The sequence below is a fragment of the Carassius gibelio genome, chromosome B23 (genome assembly GCF_023724105.1).
Source record: "Carassius gibelio isolate Cgi1373 ecotype wild population from Czech Republic chromosome B23, carGib1.2-hapl.c, whole genome shotgun sequence".
Taxonomy (NCBI): Eukaryota; Metazoa; Chordata; class Actinopteri; order Cypriniformes; family Cyprinidae; genus Carassius; species Carassius gibelio.
The window spans coordinates 21,495,867-21,516,314 of NC_068418.1; the positions used below are offsets into that span (position 1 = coordinate 21,495,867).

At 37.8% G+C, this 20,448-nt stretch overlaps 1 protein-coding gene across 2 annotated transcripts in view; it reads left to right on the forward strand.

The window, feature by feature from the left end:
• Positions 1 to 20,448, forward strand: part of LOC128011712 (retinoic acid receptor gamma-A) — a 77,888-nt gene that overhangs the window by 15,112 nt on the left and 42,328 nt on the right. Inside the window, exon 1 of one of the 2 annotated variants that reach the window (XM_052594401.1) lies at positions 8,783 to 8,937. The exons of the other annotated variant lie outside the window; for it this stretch is intronic. The gene's annotated coding sequence lies outside the window, so the exon portion shown is untranslated. Of the gene's footprint in view, positions 1 to 8,782; positions 8,938 to 20,448 lie in introns of those variants that run through there. 2 annotated transcript variants of the gene reach the window in all.

The window sequence follows — 20,448 nt, forward strand, 5'->3', positions numbered from 1 at the left end:
ATTTTATTTATAGCACAACTATTTTATGCTATAGTTTTATTTGCCATTAAATATAGGCTAATCATATATTTATTTAAATAGATGAAAAGCTTAAACCTTGTACAGCGTCTTGCAAATGGAATATGTATTGTACTGCCTATAACTTGATATTTATTTGGCCAGTCCTTTATAATGAGTATCAATAACTCTTATACACTGTAAAGTTGTCTAAACTGGAGTTGGTCAGTGCTATTTGAACATAGATTTAGGTATAGTTAAAAATTATGTTCCAGAAAAAAAACACAGTATTCTCACTCATAGTGTTTGCAGACTATTGAAGTGCATAATAATAATAATAACAATAATGAAAACGTAATGCTTATGAAAGTGCTCTTGTTCATAGTGCTTTCATAAACACTGTGACATGAACTTGAGCAATAGTCATGGCTTTATGTTGTACTTCCAATGTTGACCACTAGATGTAGCTTTAATGCAAGAAGTGGCTCTTACACCCTTTAAATTACCATCTTAATTTAGCACTAGGTCACACCAATAGATCAAACCTTCCTTTATATTTTTCTTCAGTCCTTAATATAATATACCCCCCCCCCCCATAAATACAATATGCCTGTAAATGTGAAAGTAAAAGCAGTGTAACAGGCAACAGGAGAGGCTAAAACATGCTTCTATAATATCAAACCATGCAACATATTATAAACCTCCTTTCAAGGCCTTTATTTGGACATCGAGAAGAAGCTCTGTCAAAGTCGGCCATAAACATTCTAGCTCGCATTTCTTTCTTTTTTTCTGAATCCATAAAAAAGTTTGATTACAGCTTGTGTGCTTGACATGTTGATTGAAATGATACATTTCGCACAAGATAGAAATAATCTGAAGATAATGTGGCGCCTTACGTAAACCCTGTTTCTGTGGTGTTTTGACAGTTGCCAGGGTTAATTGGCTGTGTTAAATTTGGAGCTCTGTTCCTCAGCTATGAACCCATGACTGTGGGCAACTCGAGCACTGAGGAACATGTTATGGCAGGGCATGCCGATAATTACAGAGGGAGAGCGGCAGTGTTTGGGAACTGAACAGGGGCTGCTGCCAACATGCACACAGTAGAAACACCTTGTGCCTCGGGCTAAGCAGACAGCCATCAGCGTCTGTCATCTTTCTGTTGCTCTCTTCTGCCCACCAACACTTACCTGCTCGAACTCTTTCACTCTTTTATTGAAAGATCGCTGTTTGTGAAGTCATGCCAGATTCTCTGAGGCTGATGAGCAATTTAACAAGTTTATACCAAGCTCCCTCTTAGGGAAAGAGCACTAGTATGGTGAAGAGGATATATAGTGAAAAGTTTAGATGCGACTTTTAAAATGCTTTTAAAATAGTCTTTTGTTGTATGTATTTTTACTTTCACATTTAATGTTTAAAGGAATAGTTTATCCAAAATGGTTAATTTCCTCAACATTTAGAAACCTCAGGCCATCCAAGATGTAGACAACTTTTTATTTTATTTTTTAGAACACATTTGGAGAAATTTAGTATTACATCACTTGCTCACCAATGGATCATCTCTTCTGCAGTGAATGGGTGCCATCACAATGAGTCCAAAAAGCTGATAAAAACACCTCAATAATCCACAAGTAATCCACATGACTCCTGACAGTCCATCAGTTATTATCTTGTGAAGTGTTAAGAGAAACAAATCCATCATTAAGACATTCTTAACTTCAAACTGTTGCTTCTGGCTAAGATATGAGTACTCCATTCATATTGCTTTCAGGAGAGAAATATGCACAGATCAAGCACTGTTTACAAGCAAAACAGTTTTAAACAAATATGTCGGCGGATTTGAAGTGAGAGGTATAAAAAGGATAGATTTTTTTTTCAAGGAGGAAGCATAATGAAAGATATGGACCCTTGGATGATTTAGAGTTAAACCGTCTTGATGCAGTTGATTTTTAAAAGCATGCAGCATCTCATTTCACAAGAAGTTAAAAGATGAACTGGATTACTTGTGGATTATTTTTATGTTTTATCAGCTGTTTGGACTCGCATTCTGACGGCACCCATTCACTGCAGAGGATCCATTGATGAGCAAGTGATGTAATGCTACATTTCTAAAAGACTATAAAAACAAACTCATCTACATCTTAGATTGCCTGAGGGTGAGTAGATTTTTAGCAAAGGTTAATTTTTGGGCCGAACTATTGCTTTATTTCAATTAGTTACTTTGCATTTCTTATAGGCTAATTATTTGGAAAAATCTACTTGCAATCTCTGAGTGAACATATCGTTTCAAAGTCTTCTTTTCATTGTGCATTGGCAGTTTTATTTGCTAAGGAGAAGGCATTGAAAAGGGGACCTTTCCTCTCGAGCACAAAGATTTGCCGCAATTACAGAATTGCTTCCATATGTGGATCAGGCAGCTTCTCCCGCAGCCCCCTCCAGCCCCTCTCTCTTTCCTCTCTTTCTCCGCGTTCTCTCTCCCTGTCTTTTAGCGACGTCCTTCCCCGACTTCTGTTTTTTAGCCATGCTATATTTTTCCGACCTTGCTTTCTTTCTCTTAGTGCCACGAACGGGTTTGAAAAGGCCACCTTTTAAACTAAGTCCGTCTTAATCAGAACATCCTGGTACTTTTGGCAGTGGGCTTCACTTGTGCTGATTCAATTAGAGTGAGAGAGCCACGGACAGAATGCGCCTGGATGCAAAAACGAAAGGAGGGGGGAGAGAGAGAGAGTTAGAGGGGGGGGCATGAAGGGAAAAAAGCGAATAAAAAGAAGAAAGAAAAAATGTGGTTTCACCAAAAGAATTCTGACTGGAGGGAGGCAGCCTGGTGAGTGCAACAGGGAAAGGTGGAAAATGAGAAGCGAAGGAGAGGGAGAGAGCGAAATGTTTTTTGACAGAGGTCGGTTCAGAGAGGGTTCATGGTGACATCATGGCTGATTGTGAGGAAAGTATAGACAGGAGGGCCATTCACCTTTCATTGGACACATATGTTGGAGGATAGGCCGCGCGCTCATTTGCATGCGCTTATTGGCACTCTGTTAAGTTTTTTTCCGACAACTCTGGACCGCCGAGGCGCGCTTGCTCACTTGACTCGCGCACATAAACATACAAAAATAAGTAGGCCTACAAACATGCGCACACGTGCAACCACAGATTAAATATGACATGTGGCTTATACATTTACACGAACTTTAATGCAAAATATACACCACAGCCTGTCCCATTTTTTCCCCTTATAGCTTTTTCCAAAAGCACTCTGTGTGTTGTTTTTCCTCGTCTATGTTATTTCTTCATGTCAGTTGGAGTCAATGTAAGAGTAAATGTGTACATTTTGCCAAGCGAAATGAATGAGGCCCTTCATTGCCCGAGCCGTGCGTTTGACTTTGAAACTAAAAAGCGGATGGCATTCCTGTGCGTGTGTTCATGTATTTGCGTGTGCGTGCTTTGAGTAAATCTACGTTGTGCTTGTTTGCGTGCGCGCGCATGCACATGCCCGCCTCGCGCTCTCTACGCATGTCTCATTGCAGTACAAAGCTTCACATGACATCAATCTGCATGCAAGGAAATAGTGATCTCATTACAGGCATCTTGTTCCTGATTAAAACCTGCCGTGGCCACCAGCCTCTCTCTTTCTGTGTGTGTCTCTTTCTCTTCCCCTCCCTTTTTCGTTTTCTTCCCCTTCTTTTTTCCATCCTGGCCCACTAGTCCTTGGCATAAATAAATACACGTCTTAGTAGAAATGTTATTCGTTTATTTATTTGCACTCCTTACAATTAACACGGGGGAAAAGAAGGTCACGGATGAAAATGAATGAAGGAGGAAGGATAAAATAATGATGATGTCAGAGGCCTTTAAGATGAGTAATGATGTCATAGCAAAGAGTGACAAATGCAACTCTTGTGAAGAAGAAACCATTAGGAGAAAAAAAGGGGGGAGAAGTGGAGCAAATGACAGGGAGCCTGTGTTCAAATGCACTGTGAAAAATGATTTTTATTGAAGTTGAAAATAAACAGTATTGGACTTAGAAGTGTAAATCTACTAGCAATTTCTGAGTGAAAATTGTTTCTACGCCAATTTCTTTTTACAGTGAAATAAATGTACTAGTCGATTTTTGATTAATTCTGCTCTGTTTGCATTCAGTAAAATGTTTTTGACATATGACGTGTTAAAAACAACCACAGCAATTTATTAATTTGCTGAAGATTTTTCAAAGCACTACACTATCAAAGCACTATCTTTTACAAACTCAAAAGAGCCACAAGGTTTTATTTGTATTTATTTATTTATTTATTTATTTTTGTTACTTTGAATTTGATGTTCCCTCAATATCGCGACTTCATGGTACAGCAAATTGTCTATTTGCAAACTTCACAAAACTAAGCAAACATAGTATGTAATCCGATATGTGTCTCTGGAGCACAAAACCAGTCAGAAGTAACCAATCTAGCCTATATAATAGCTAAAAATATGTTGCATGAGTCAAAATTTTTCTTTTATGCCAAAAATACGGTGGCCGAGAGAGCTCAACGTGCTGCAATTTAAGAAAACACATGCAAATTGAAAAAAAAAACATCTTCATCAATTTGACAACAGAAGTGTTGCAAATCATCACAAAACATGCATATAACCAAACGCGCTGCAAAATCTCACAACACGTGCATATAACGAAACGTGCTGCAAATCATCACAACACATGCATATAACGAAACGCACTGCAATTCCATCACAACACATGCATATAACGAACGATTCTGCAAATCATCAAAACACATGCATATAACGAAACGTGCTGCAAATCCTCACAGCACATGCTTATAACGAAACGCGCTGTAAATCATCACAACACATGCATATAACGAAACGCACTGCAAAATCTCACAACACATATATATAACAAAACGCGCTGCAAATCATCACAACACATGTATATAACAAAATGCGCTGCAAATCATCACAACACATGCATATAACGAAATGCGCTGCAAATCCTTCACAACACATGCATATAACGAAACGCGCTGCAAATCCTCACAACACATGCATATAATGAAACGTGCTGCAAATCCTCACAACACAAGCAAATAATGAAACGCGCTGCAAATCATCACAACACATGCATTTAATGAAACGCGCTGCAAATCATCACAACACATGCATATAACGAAACGTGCTGCAAATCCTTCACAACACATGCATGTAACGAAACGTGCTGCAAATCCTTCACAACAAATGCATGTAATGAAACGTGCTGCAAATCCTTCACAACACATGCAAATTAAGAAACACTGCAAATCCTGCTGCAAATAGCACTGACCACAATGGAAATGTTTCAAGAGCCCATTTCACACTGCCATTCCAGCAAATACACAGGTAAAGAGTTCCGGCAATTGTTCCCGGGTCACTAGATTTTGCACTTTCACACTGCCAGTGATTACCCGGATATGTGCTTGCTTTCACACACAAGCTGTAAAGGTCTCATAATGACACATGACATCAGGGCGTGACGTGTAATGTATGAGTCAAAAACATTAGGCACATTATACTTTCACTGAAGCAAGCGAACAGTCTCGGCGTCAGTGCGGAAAGTGAGGAACTAATTGATCTCTGCTTCATTACAGTTTGCACATATTTTTTCGTCGCGAACCTTGATCTTCCTTCAAAACAGCCGGTAAAAGAGTTGCGTGATAACGCACGTCATCACTTCGACACGGCATTAGATCTGGCTTTTGTGCACACAGCGCTCGTCCCGGGTTGCTTTCACACAGAAGGCGACCCGGCAATGTTCCTGGCTGGGATTTGCTTATCGTGCAGTGGCTACTGGTCAGTGGAGTTGTTGGTGAACTGAAAGGTGAATTTTTTTATAAACACCCTGAATGCATGATTCCTTTATCTTTTGGATATTATTAGCCTAAATAAGCTGAATAATTACATGATTAAATGTAAAACGTTACTTAAGATGGCTAACTTTAATATCCTCAGCTAAATATAATTTCAAGGTTAATGAAAATAAATTTGCAATGCTTCATTAATTGTTTCATAATGTGCATGTGCTGTGAGGATTTGCAGCGCGTTTCCTTATATGCATATGTTGTGATGATTTGCAGAGCGTTTCGTTATATACATGTGTTGTGATGATTTGCAACACTTGTGTTGTCAAACTAATGCAGATGTTTTCTTCAATTGCTGGTGTTTTTTCAGTTTGCATGTGTTTTCTTAAGTTGCAGCGTGTTGAGCGCTCTCGGCCACCGTACAAAAATCATTAAGATATTAAGTAAAGATCATGTTCCATGAAGATATATTGTAAATTTCCTACCATAAATATATAAAATCTTAATTTTTTATTAGTAATATGCATTGCTATTGCAATTTTCTCAGTATTTAGGATTTATTTTTATTCAGCTTTCAGATTTTTAAATAGTTGTATATCAGCCAAATATTGTCCTCTTCTAACAAAGAGTCCAGGATCACATTACATTTATGACAATTATCACTCATTAGCTGAACTGCTTATTTATGCATATTTGAAACCAATTCCATATTCAGATACTAATAACTAAATGGCTAATAAAAAAGTTTACAGACATTTTCTTTAACCCTAACACACAGCACAATACAACAAATAATTTAAAATATTAAAATTTTTCATTTGTAAAAAATCTATACAGAAAGTTTGTTCATATTAACATTAAATTGTGCACAATTTTTATGGAAATGTCTTAGAGTTTACAAAACAATTGACATGAATTCTTTAAAAAAAGGTTCCGAAATTGCTGTGTTGCCATTAAAATAATTATTTTGGTTTCCACAAAGAACCTTTCAGTGAGCAATTCTTAAAAGAACCTTTTTTTTGGAATGGTTCTAAATATCCCTTTTCCTCTATAAAGAAAGTATTGTGAAGAGGAAAGTGTCCATGGATGTTAAAGGTTCTTCATGGAGCCATCAGTGCCAATAAAGACTACTCTAAGTGGGCATGATTTCAGATGGAAAAATTCTGTATAAAAGCAGAATAACAGGAAATAAGGAGAGTGAAGCAGGTGAAAGTGAAATGTAGTGTGGAAAACTGAAAGACAAAGTCAGAAAGTGACAGACGGGGTACACAGGTAGTGTGGGAGAACGAGAGGAGCGAGAGAGGAAGAGAGAGAGATAGCAGTCTGATCTATCTTCATTATCCTCCACTCTGCAGTCTCCCAACACAGAGATCATAAATCTCAACCTCCAACACACTTCACTGACAATGAAACACAAACACTGCTAACCTCTGACCTCCCTCCTGCTACTGACACATACTCGCTCAGACACACATGGAGAATGACAGCACATACTGTAATGTTGTTTGAAACTTGGTAAACTAGATGCTCTGATGAAAATGTAAGATACTAAGTATTTTGAAATGATTTGATAGGGAGACTCCTAAAGCACTGAATCTCAAAATAAAATAAAAATAGACCCAAATTTCCTCATATACTGATCACATTCTAAATTAGTAGTTACCTTATTTTGACAGACAGTTAATATGTTAACAGAATGATGGATAAAGCTTTGTAGGGTAGGTTTGTGTGGCAATGCAAACCACTTCCTGTTGACTTGTGCATTGAGACCCAATGCCAGCCCTGCTAAAGTATCCTACTGCTACACTTCAGCTGAGCTCAGTTTGTAAACGCTTTTATCTTAGCAATGAAAAATCTGAATGCTGAAAATGTTTTAAAACGTTATTTGACAGGAAGTTTATAGCGCAGTACAAACTAAAAGGAACCTTAGTACACGAAGTTGTTTCATGCCCAACTCAAAACATCAGAATATGATCATTTATAAATGCATTCCACATTTTTTGTGTAGCTAATAATTCAGTTTAAAATAAAAACAAGTGTTCCATTTGATTTATTTGCATGAATTACCGTCAGACCCACGGCTGAACCTGACATGCCACTTCCTTGATCTTGAGATGGCACTGTCAAAAAGAAGCCAGTTAAGGTGTGTCTTCACAGTGAGGTTTCTGGGGGTTTATTTTAACCAAAACCAGTACAGAATGGCAGCTTTAGAAAGAGCCCAGGCAAACGCCCAGAACCACATACGAGACATACAAACACAAACTGTACACTGTACTCATATAAAACACATATAGAGTGGCATATAGCCAGAAACACCCTCGGCACCATGAAATTTGGAGCTCCCCATATTTACAGTCTCCCATCATCAAAAAGATGCTATATTCTTGTGGACTTTTGTAGCAAATAAATTATTACTACTGATGACAACCCTGACATGATTCATCAGTGGATGTTATTGGTTTGTTTTATGCTTTTCCACTTGTCAGTCCAGCATTATTTGACATGTTTTCCGTTTTCATATTTATCACACGAATAGCATGATTGAGGATGTCCATGCTTTCAAGCTGTTTGAAGCATGTTATTGCATTCTTTTTTCCAACCCCCCTCAATTGGAATAACATGCAGCAATGAATCGTTCACAGTCAGACCAGGATATCGGTTAAGTAAGACGAATGTTGATTTCATGTCATCTTGAAAACAAACTGTATCCAGCATTTTAGCTACGAGCTTCTCGCTGGCATTCCTTCATCATGTGCTACTCAGTGCATGTCACTTGTGAATACACAGAGTTCATGGAGTGAGAAAAAAAGAAAGAAAAGAGAGGCAGAGAATTAAAAACAGAAATTTAAGCTTGCCTCTGTTTCTTCCCTCTAGGCACTTTGCGGCTTGTGAAAAATGTGCTGTATATTTGAAGGGTGGAGTCACGTGACCCAGACAGGGTTCATGAATCAGAGCGCATAATTATTTCTAAGAGAGACGAAAAGAAGAGAAAGAGGGAGGGAAAGAGAGTGAGAGAGGCAGAGAAAAGGAAGAAGAGAGAAAGAAACGACCGTGTAGTGTGAAAAGGGACTCGGAGGCGCGCTTCTTGTCTTCACCTCGCGGATTTCAGTCACAGTGGGTGAGTCTAACTTCCACAGAACTGATTAAACGATGTTTTTATTAGTTTAGGTACTCTCGTGTGTCTGTCACTTACGACACTTACAACAAGGGGGGACCTGTGGTGATTTAAAACGAAACTTGGGTTAGAGACACCAGAAGCGCGAGAGAGCGATGAAAGAATCGCAACTTTTTGTTCGTTCGTTTTGCTCGAGCGACTCCGTGCTCTTGTATTCGTCTAATTGTAGCGCGTGCGCTGTGCGTGTGTGTGTGTGTGTGTGTGTGTCTGTGTGTGTGCTTTCATTTATTTATTTTCGTGCGGCGTTGATGCTTGGCGTGCGAGTGTTTTCTGGAACCGCGGTGCGTTTACGTTTACGCATACCTTACCTTTACCTGGTGAGTTGACCCTTGACATATGTAAACCATCTCTTTGACAGGTATCGTTTTCCTTTTAGCCTTAAGTGTTAATGTTGCAGCCCTGTGGCTTACGAATTTTAAGTAGGCTATGTGTGTAAATATGAGATAAGCTTATGCGAAACAAAGTATTTTGTACAGCTTGTGGTTAAGGGAAAGGTATTTTGAAAAGCATCTCATGCAGTTTTGTTTTATTAATAAAACTCAAATGTGGTAGCAATCACAATACAGTTTTTTTTTTAAGTTAAAAAGAATGGGTTCTCCATACAATGACAATGAATGGTGTTAAACCTCAAAATGGATGCAAAATCCCAGTATACAATCCACACAACTCATACACTATATTCAAAGTCTTTTGGAGCCAAAGGTTTGTGGTAATGCAAGGGGCCAAATAAAATTAGCATTTTTATCCACTCATAATTTTGACATCTGCCCTAGCTCCGCATAAGAGAAGTGGTCATCCATAAACAAGTTAGATCTTTTTAATAATATGATTGATCCAATTTACCAAAACTGAGCTGAATGGTTTATTCTGGTTCTTGGGTTGACTCAGTAGTACAGACGCTGGAACTTTGTCAGTTAATTTGGGTTTGTTTGACACATAAACCCATCGTATGGCTTCTGAAGACTTGGGATGTAGCATATGAGATGTGTGGACTGTACTAAAGTATCACTTTGAGGTAACATCTACATACTGGCTTTGTAAGTGCTGCATTACTTCTGTTGTAAGAAGTGACAAAATGCATAAAAATGCACACATCAGTGGCTTTTTGTTGGCTCACTTTTTCTCTTATATTACCTGATAGATGAACTTCAGTACTGCGAAGCTCCATTGCATTGACTGTAGCACCTGTTCTTTGTTGGTTTGGATCAGTCTTTGCTTTTCAACATGTTGTGTGTGAAATTTTCACGAGCTGAAAAGTTTTTTTGTAAGTTTATGCCAGCAGTGTTTAATAGTGTCAGAGCCAGTCATGATTTATGATGTCTTCTTTTAACATGTGATAGAATGTTCACATCCAAACACACACATCTGGGGCAGAGGAGCTGTCTGAGTGCGTTACAACATTAAAAACAACAGACTTACTCAGCACATGCACGAACAAATGTATACAAGGCTCTTTTTTAAATGAGAAAGGAATGGGCCAGCCCTTTTCTGTCTTCAGCTGTTTATGTCTCACAGATCAGCAACATGAGTTTACATGAACTCAGACAAAAGAAGCAGAGACAAGGAAAAACAAACTATTGTCAAACCAGATATTCACGTTCCACCAAAACTAAAACTCCCACTCTGACTCCGGCGGGACTGTGGAGTCTGATCTCAGCGGTACAGTAACTGTAATGGAATACAGGAGTGTCTTAATGTGTTTGTGTGTTTGGGTAAACTGCTGTCATTATATTCTTGAGTGTATTTTCCTTTTTGAGTGACAGGGAAATGTGTCTTTTCTTAAGCACAGTATTAGATTTACAGCATCACTTCCTGAATATTTGATAGCTTATTCTTATGATTGTTTTTATAATACTGTAGGTACACTGCACTGTACACTACAGTACTTTCACACTTCTCTTTTGTGTATAACAATAATAATAATAATAAAAGGTAGCTTTTTTGTAGTTTTTTATCTTACTATTTGAATTTTTTTCACAATTCTGAAACTGAGAATTCAGAGAAACAAGTCATATTTGTGAGGTGTATACTTAGAATTTATATATAAAAACTCGTAACTCTGACTTTCTCACAATTCCGAGTTTACATGTTGCTTTAAAAAACCAAAAAGTAAATTGCGACTTTTTATATCACAATTCTGACTTTTTTCCTCTCAATTGTAAGTTTATATCTCAAAATCCAGATTTTTCTTCTCATAATAAAATGTTGGTAACACTTTAGATTAGGGAACACATTCACAATTAACAAAGAGTTTTCCCACAATAAACTCCTAATTACCTTCTTATTAATAGTTAGTAAGGTAGTTGTAAAATTTTGGTATAGGGTAGGATTAAGGGATCTATATTTTCACGCAGAATAAAGCATTAATATGTACTTTATAAGTAGTAATAAACAGCCAATATGCCAGTAGCATGCCTGTTAATGAGCAACTAGCTAATAGTAAATAATGTTCCCTAACCTAAAGTGTTATCAAAAAGTTTATAGCTCACAGTTTTGACTTTTTGTCACAATTCTGATAAAAAGAGAAAAAAGTCGCGATTATGTTTTATTGTTGTTCTGTAGCTTAAATCAAGCATCCATTGTTCCATTGTTCCAACTTTTTTTTTTTTTTCAGTTAGTGTAAAACTCCCTTTTTTTTGGCATGCATGTTAAGTAAGTTTGACTTGTTGCTTGGACTATGTGTGTTTTTGCATATAGGAGATGTTTTCATGAAGACATGCATGCTTAGACCATCCCACTGTCTGTCTATCTGTCTAGATCCCATTTTTTACTTCAGTCTTCAGCTCATCTGTCTGCTTTTTGGCTTGTAATCATAAATCCAGGAGTTTATCCATGACTCTCTCAGGAATTTTGGGGGGCAATAGAATGTAAGTGGCAGGGAGGGGCTGAACAGGTGGTTTATGGGGGATCAGAGAAGGTGGCGGGGGGGGACTTTGTTCTGTACTCTGTAATTATGAAGGAAACCATCAGATCACTGCTTCCCCTGTATATTTTTGCAGGTGTGCAGGGACGTATCCCTTTGACTGCGTGTGTATATAAGACTTTATATGTCAGCCTGTGTGTCTGTGAAAGCCAGAGTGTGTCCGACATCTGCTTATAAAAGTTCCTGTGTGTGTCAGGGCTTTTATTAATGTGTCTGTGTTAGTGTGTGTGTTTATACCCATGAGTGCGAATGCTCCCCATGCCAGTGCTACTGTAATGAGCACCATCTATTACCTTCTATTGCTCTGATTAAATAAACTGTGTTCATCTGAAATGGCTAGTTTAGCTCAGCGGCCATGTCATTTGTTTTTATAAATCTGATTTCTTGTCTGATTACGCTATGTAATAAACCACAACTACAATCTAGGAACGATCATGTTAATGCTCTGATCCTTAACCAATTATTTAACCTCATTTCCCACAAAGAAATACTGCAAGCCACAGAGGAATACTGCAATAAATAAGCTCACTGGTCGTGTTTGTTTTCTCTCTGTTCAGACATTTTATGGGTCTATAAACAATGTCTCTTTTTTTTGTTGTTTATCTGTTTTTGCAACGTGCCTGTGCTCACCTTGTTCATATCACATTGCGGAACAGGACTGTCTTTCGTCCACTCCTTTTATCCCATCACTCTTTCCATTGTTCCCTCTCCTTCTTCTATGTGTCATAAACCCATCCAAACCTAGGAAGTTTGGTTATTTGTTTATTTATTAAAAAGAGAGGACTCTTCAGAGAACTCTAATTTAGTTTTGTAAAAAAAATATTTATGTTAACTTGATGTTTTTATTTAATAATATTAACATTTTGAATTATATATATAATAGGGCTGCAACAAACGATTATTTTGATAATCGATTAATCTAACAATTATTATAATGCTTAATCGACAAATCATCGATTATTTTTGCTGATTAATCAGTAGACATTTATTGATTATTCAGCTTTTGCAATTATTTAAAATATTGAGTTATCCATATTCTTACAAAATAAAGGTTAAGTGATAACATGTTTAATTATTTTGATAAACTAATATTCGCAATATAATCTCTCTTAAAATACCTCATAGGGTTATGATAATCAAAACAGTTAGATCAAGCTTTGATCTCTGCAAACCAAACTATATCTTTAATTAAATGTTTTAATTATTTAAATAAATGTTTTCCCCACTAATGAAAAAGATTTTATCATTAGCTAGCTCTACACTGGATAGCTGCTTTATAACAGAAAATCAAGTTGTAATTCTAACTGAAAGTGACACTGACTCTGCTTTTTCATGTTTAATACTGTAAAACTGCTTGATTCAAGGCCATCTATTGCATAAAGTGCTATATAAATAAATGTGACATGACTTGGATTTTACTGGAGGACTGAACTACAGAGCTCGTGCAAACATACACATCTCTGTAATCAGATGCATTTTAAACTGCTGCCTTCTCAATGGTGTCAGTTTTTGATGTGTTTATTTTGTTATTGAGAGGAAAGTACGCAGTATATTTTTACATACTCATCCAAAGGCCTCTCAGCAGCCTCAGCTTTGGCTGCCTTCACTCTGAAGCGCTGCCGCTGCATCTTCTTCTCTTGAATTGCATCAAGAGAACTGATTTACAGTATCGTGCTAGATCGCCATACTGGTCAAACCGCATTATTTATAAGGCTCTTACATTAGGTCATATGACATAAAACAACTACTCGACAACAAAAATATATTGTCAATAATATCAACTAATCGTTTTAGCCCTAATATATAATTGTTCATTATTTAAAAAAAAGAACAACAATCATAATAATAATTAAAATGTATATATACATGTATTTGGAATCTGTCTATCTATCTCTATCTCCAACTCTAAACAATATATATATATATATATATATATATATATATATATATATATATATATATATATATATATATATATATATACAGCTTATGAAAGTCAAAAATCCAGTATCTCAAAGTATTAGAATATTTATATTTGAGTGAAAAAAATTTTATGTCGTTAAATGACCATCCCTACAATACAAATTCCAGGTATCTCTTGTTCTTTGAAACCACAATAATGGGGAAGACTGCTGACTTTGCAATAGTCTAGAAGACAATCATTGACACCCTCCATAAAGAGGGTAAGTCACAGAAGGTCATTACTGAAAGGGCTGGCTGTTCACAGAGTGCTGTATCAAAGGATATTAAATGCAAAGTTGACTTGAAGGAAGAATTTTGGTAGGAAACGGTGCACAAGATACAGGGATGACCATAAATTTGAGAATGCTGTCAAACAAAGTCAATTCAAACACTTGGTAGAGCTTCACAAAGACTGGACTAAAGCTGGAGTCAGTGCATCAAGAGTCATCACGCTCAGACGTCTTCAGGAAAAGAGCTACCAAACCACTTCTTAAACAGAAGCTTTTACCTGAGCTAAGGAGAAAAATCATTTCCCTGTTGCTCAGTGGTCCAAAGTCCTCTTTTCAGATAAAAGTCAATGGAGTCTAGAGGAAGACTGGAGAGGGTCAGAATCCAAGCTGCTTGAAGTCCAGTGTGAAGTTTCCGAAGTCAGTGATGATTTTGGGGTGTTGTGACGTTTGCTGATGATAGTCCTGGTGTTTTAACAAGTCCCAAGTCAATGCAACCATCTAACAGGAGATTTATGAGCACTTGATGCTTCCATCTGCTGACAAGCTTTATGGAGATGCTGATTTCCTTTTCCAGCAGGACTTAGCACCTGCCCACAGTGCCAAAACCACTTCCAAGCCAACATGCCTGACCTGAACCCCACATTGAATTTATGGGATATTTTCAAGAGAAAGAGTCAATCCAACAATACAGATAAGCTAAAGGGCGCTATTAAAGGGATAGTTCATCCAGAAATTAAAATGTGATGTTTATCTGCTTAACCCCTGAGCATCCAAGATGTAGGTGACTTTGTTTCTATCAGTCTTATACTTGATGTGAATGGGAATCACGGCAAAAACATACAATAATAATAATAAAAAAAAATTACAAATTAAACTTTTCAAATAATGTTTTTTTTTGTTTTATTGTATGTTTAAGCCTTGATTCCCATTGACCTCCATTATAAGACTGACTGACTGCAATGGTTTGTTTTAGAAACCTTGGTTTGTGTTCTACTGAAGAAACAAAGTCACCTAAATCTTGGATGCCCTGGGGGTAAGCAGATAAACATCATAGTTTACTTTTTGCGAGAACTATCCCTTTAAAGAAACCTGTGCTTCAATGGTTCCTCAGCAGTGCCACAGACTGATCGCTTCCATGCCACAGCTCACTGATGCTGGAGTTTGTGGTTACCAAGTATTAAGTGCATATATGAACATACTTTAAAGAACTTGAGCTTTTCTGTCTTACCAATCCTTTTTTTTTTTTTTTTCTACTATTTTGAGCTACAGGATTTTTGACTTTCTTGTGCTGCAAGTTTAATCATCAAAATGAATACAAAAAAAAAAAAAATGTTTTAATTGTTTTACCTTATATGTGATGTATCTGGAAAATATGATATTTTCACTTTTTGATATAAGTAAAAAAAAAAATAACTTTATATATATATATATATATATATATATATATATATATATATGTATATGTGTGTGTGTCTGTGTGTGTGTGGGTGTAGAGATATATAGATGAATATATAGATAGATACATAGATGTACTATTTTATTTTCACTTACAGTATTAATTATTTTAGTTTAGTAGTGGAAAATGTTAATGACAGTGTTAAATGAAATCAAGTGTAATATGACGTAAGAACACACATGGTTTATTGTGAATGACGGGGTGTGTGGGCCTTACAGCTGGGTCTGTGAGAGTATTTAATACACTCTTTTAAATTATTACTTGAGGGACAAGTTATACCCAAGTGCTGTGAGAGATATTATGGCATTGTCAGTGTTGTACAGTGATTGGGTGTGAAAAATGTTTGTTGGGTGCCAGGAAAGTGTTCAGTGTCAGACTGGTTTTAATTGATGGGATATGTGTCTCTGAAGCAGAAGATCCTCTATCACTCTTAATGTTTTGCTACCATTTGCCCTGCAGAAGGCAGAGGAATTGGAACGTGTCAGTTTTATGTCCCACAATAAAAAGGTTTATGAAGGGCTTTCTCGGAAATGACTGCCTGATGACAATGATACGCTTTGTTTAATTTTGCAGCGGACCAATTCTCCGAGGCTATATTTTATTATTGTTTATTAATGCCGTAACCACTGTCCCCTGCTGTGATGCCGGGATAGGGGATTTAGTAGGAGAAAATACAAAACAACAAATGAATCATTAAAAAGTTATCTTTCTGCATTAATGTGTGTTTGTATGTGCGTGTTAATGATGTCTGGCCTTTGAACCTTCAGCACTTAGTTCTGACCCTCCTTATGACCATGTGACCTCCACAGCGCCTGGAGGTTCCTCAGCTGCAGACTTTCCACACAATGCGTCTCGTCTCCAAACATCTTTCTTCAATCGATTCCACACAGATTTCATTCAAGGTTACAGCACACAGTGCTGTGTCTTATTGCAATGTCTCCTGTGCATAACAAGCAGACATCCAGTTTTATCCATCAAAGTTTGCTGTAAACATCCCTCAGACACATATGCTTATGTTTTATGCAGGATGTGACAATTATTTTTCAGCAGAAAATATGCAAACTACAAGCAGATCTCTTCTTTTTATGTTCAGATGTGGTTAGTGTTTTCTGGTTTATGTTTTCCATGTTCAAAATATAGTGTGCCTGGGAAATGTGAGGCGTTTTGTGAAGCATTTAAAACTTTTATTGTGCATCCAATTTAGAAATCTGGGCATCAGTAAACAGACACTTTTACAAATTAAAGGTTCTTTATTGGCAATTATGAAACACTTTTAATATCCCTGAAAACTTTCCAATGCACAAAATATTCTTTAGATTATGAAAATGTTTTTTTGTATTATGAAAAAAATTAAAAAAAGAAGTAATTTAAGAAATGTTGGCTGAATGGTTTTCTAAAGCCCCTTAAACACTGCACGTCGGACCTGCAATATTTCCGGAACATTGCCGGGTCGCCTTCTGTGTGAAAGCAACCACGTCCCGGAATTGATTACTGAATTGAACCCGGGTCGAGGACCTAGTAACATTGGGGGATTCGATCCGGGATGAGCGCTGTGTGAACAAAAGCCAGATCTAATTCCGTGTCGAAGTGATGACGCGCGTTATCGCGCGACTCTTTTACCGGCTGTTTTGAAGGAAGATCAAAATGTGCAAACTGTAATGAAGCAGAGATCAGTTAGTTCCTCACTTTCCGCGCTGACGCCGAAACCGTTTGCTTGCTTCAGTGAAAGTATAACGTGCCTAGCGTTGTCGACTCGTACATTACACGTCACGCCCTGATGTCATGTGTCGTTACGGGATCTTCAAGGGTTGTGTGTGAAAGCTCGCACATATACCGGGTCATCACTGGCAGTGTGAAAGTGCCAAATCTAGCGACCAGGGACCAATTGCAGGAACACTTTACCCCTGTATTTGCCGGAATGGCAGTGTGAAAGGGGAAAATGTATGTTGGCAGTGTGTGTACACAACCACCTTATAATGATAAAGATACACCAAGTGTTTTTTTTTAATCTCATTAAATCATTTTCCCTTTCTCAAATCGAGCTGATCTCAGATGCCTGTCTGTGTGACGTCACACAAACAGGCCCCTCCCATAATAATTTGATTGACAGTGGTGTTTCAGCACAATCTGGACTGGTGTCTGACTTAAGTCCCGCCCTGAGTGAACTGTCATCAGTCTGCCATTGCTTTACCACCAGAGCAGATGTAGACAAGAATGTCTCCTAAGCGACTGAGGTGTTTTGTTCTTGGATCCTTTGTTGGATCATGTTTGTGCGAATCATTTGTGATCAATCACCTCCAGAAGAAATTGCCTTTCCTAATAATGTGCCAATTAGTGAGTTGAATGCGGCTAAAGTAAACAGTCTCTCAGAGAGCGGCATGGAAGACAGGGGCGGGGTCAGCAGAGCTCATTTGCATCTAAAGAAACATGCAATAAAAAGGCTTGCTGTAGACAGAGCTGTTTTTGACAGGGTAAAAACTGTGTTGTTTTACGCTACCATTGAGAAATTTTAACCAAACTTTGTTACAGACTTTCATTAAGATCCTGAAGAATCATATTAACTTGTGGAAGTTGACCCCTGTAAAAACTGTTCAATGAAAGTTTCTTAGGGGAACCATTATCATGGCATTTCTGAGAAATTCCCCTTTTGGAACTTTAATTTTGAGCTACGTATTGGTTGGGTTTCATTACACTGGGTCAGATTAGATGAAGTGGTTTTCTCTCCTTTTCCTTTGTGTTTTTACTAACTTTTTAGGAATGGTTTATATTTGCTCTTTAAGTGAGCTTGATACCTCTTGTAGAAGTTTCCAGAGCCCTGGTCTGCAAGACCTTTGATCTGAATCCATACGCCCCGCTCATGTGGCTTCCGCTATATGGTAGCTCTGCCTGTCTGGGGGTATTTAAGAGAATACAGTTGGATGTGTCAATCCGTCTTAGCACTGATCGACAGCGGGAAGGCTAATGTGGAAAGTTAAAGGAGGTTTTAAAGTAGAGCGCCATGAGCTTAGGAACGAAGGAGTGGAAATATTCAGAGTGTAGACAGGAAATGAACCCAAACCGCTGTACCATCCCAAATCCGTCACAGCTTTGGAGGAAGAATGGATTGCGGTTTTAGCCAGGCAGAGGGAGGAAAAAAATAACTCACCATCGGCTCCAGTGGTTAATGCCTCCTATGACGCCTTGGGTTTTTATAATACTGCGTACCAGTTAGGAATGATTTTAGTGATGGCTCAAAAGCTACACAACAGGTCAGACTTTTGGAATAATAATAATAAATGCTGAATTGGTGTTCAAGAAATATTTCTTATGAATACCAATGCTGAAAACAGGTGTGCTGCTTAATATTATTGTGGAACAGCAAATAAACATATAAGAATGATTTCTGAGGGATCACGTGACACTAAAGACTGGAGTAATGATACTGAAAATACAGTTTTGCATAACAGGAATAAATTACATTTGAACATAAATTCAAAATAGTATTTCACAACGTTACTGTTTTTTTTTTTTTGCATTTTTGATCACATAAAGGCAGCTTTGGTGAGCAAACCAAACTTCTTAAAAATATATATATATATTATTTCAAACTTCTGACCATTAGTGTAGGTCTCAAATTGCCATTTTCCAAGCAAGAACGCGATACCTTCACAAGCAGAGACACTTGATCCGCGAGAGGCAATTCTCTCGTTGAAATGGATACCTTTTCTTCCTCTAAACACAACCTGCTTACCCTTTTCACAGTGGCAGACTGCAGTACTTCAGAGGAGAGTAGACGTCAGCAGCCCGGCTGGGCCCAGCCCCGAGGAGCCATGAATCACATAGAGCTGATTCTGTCAGAGATACACAGCGCATCACCCAACCATGCCAGGAGCATTTTCTCTCTCTCTCCGTCTCGCTCAATCTTTCTTTCTTTCTCTGTGGCTAATAGGCCTCAGCATGCTCTGCTAATGATGTGTTTGTTCTGTGAGGAGCAATGTAGAAACGGTGGTGAAATCAGGCTTTTGGAAAGTCCCAGCCTGTTCTTGTAATCCCTGTAAACTTTGGGTCTGAGGTGGGTGCCCGCCGTTGCCCCCCTCTCGGCCCAGAGCGGGCTAGAGGAGTTTAAATGAGCATGTGTTTAAGGGTCAGCCAGAGAATAGCAGTAATGAGAGAACATGTGTGTATGTACTTATACATGTGTGTGTATTTGCGCCCCGGGGGCCCGTGCCAGAGAGAGCGAGGGCGAGGGCCCTAGAATGAGCTCACTTTCTGCACAGCCCGCCTGCCATAAAAGCAGAACATACTCTGTAAAACTCTTTGCCGATGTGACTCATGAAAATACGTAGGCGCCAAGTGTTTTATTAATTCATTATTGTGTTTGGGAAAATTCTAGGAACACACAGATCCCTTTTCAATCAGTTCCCCTCTTTTGAAATGGCTGCATGAGATTTGGATTTTCCCCGGCTCCCTTTTTTTCCTCCTCCTTTTCCACTATTTTTCTGCTTTCTTTTTCTCTCCCTGTAAAAGCTTTTTTGGGCGTGATTTTGATGTTTTTCTCTGTTTTCTCTCTGTCTCCCGCAGTTCGCCTTGTTTCTGTTGTTCTGCTTTTTATTTTATTCCCAACGTTCTCCTTATTTTGTTTCTTGATGTTCTTACTACTAGTAAGAGTCAAAAGTTCAGAAGACTTAGAGTTAATGCAAGCCCTAAAATATCATAGTGAGAGCCAGAGTGAAATTGTATTTTCAGCAGACCATTTGTTTAGACCATTTTTATTGTATACTGGATATAGTAGTCATTTTTGTGCTGTATTTAGTCCAGTTTCTAATTTTTATCCTGTGATCAGTAATTTATCAATTTTATTAATGCAGAATAAAAGTAAATAAAATATTTAAACAGTCAAAACA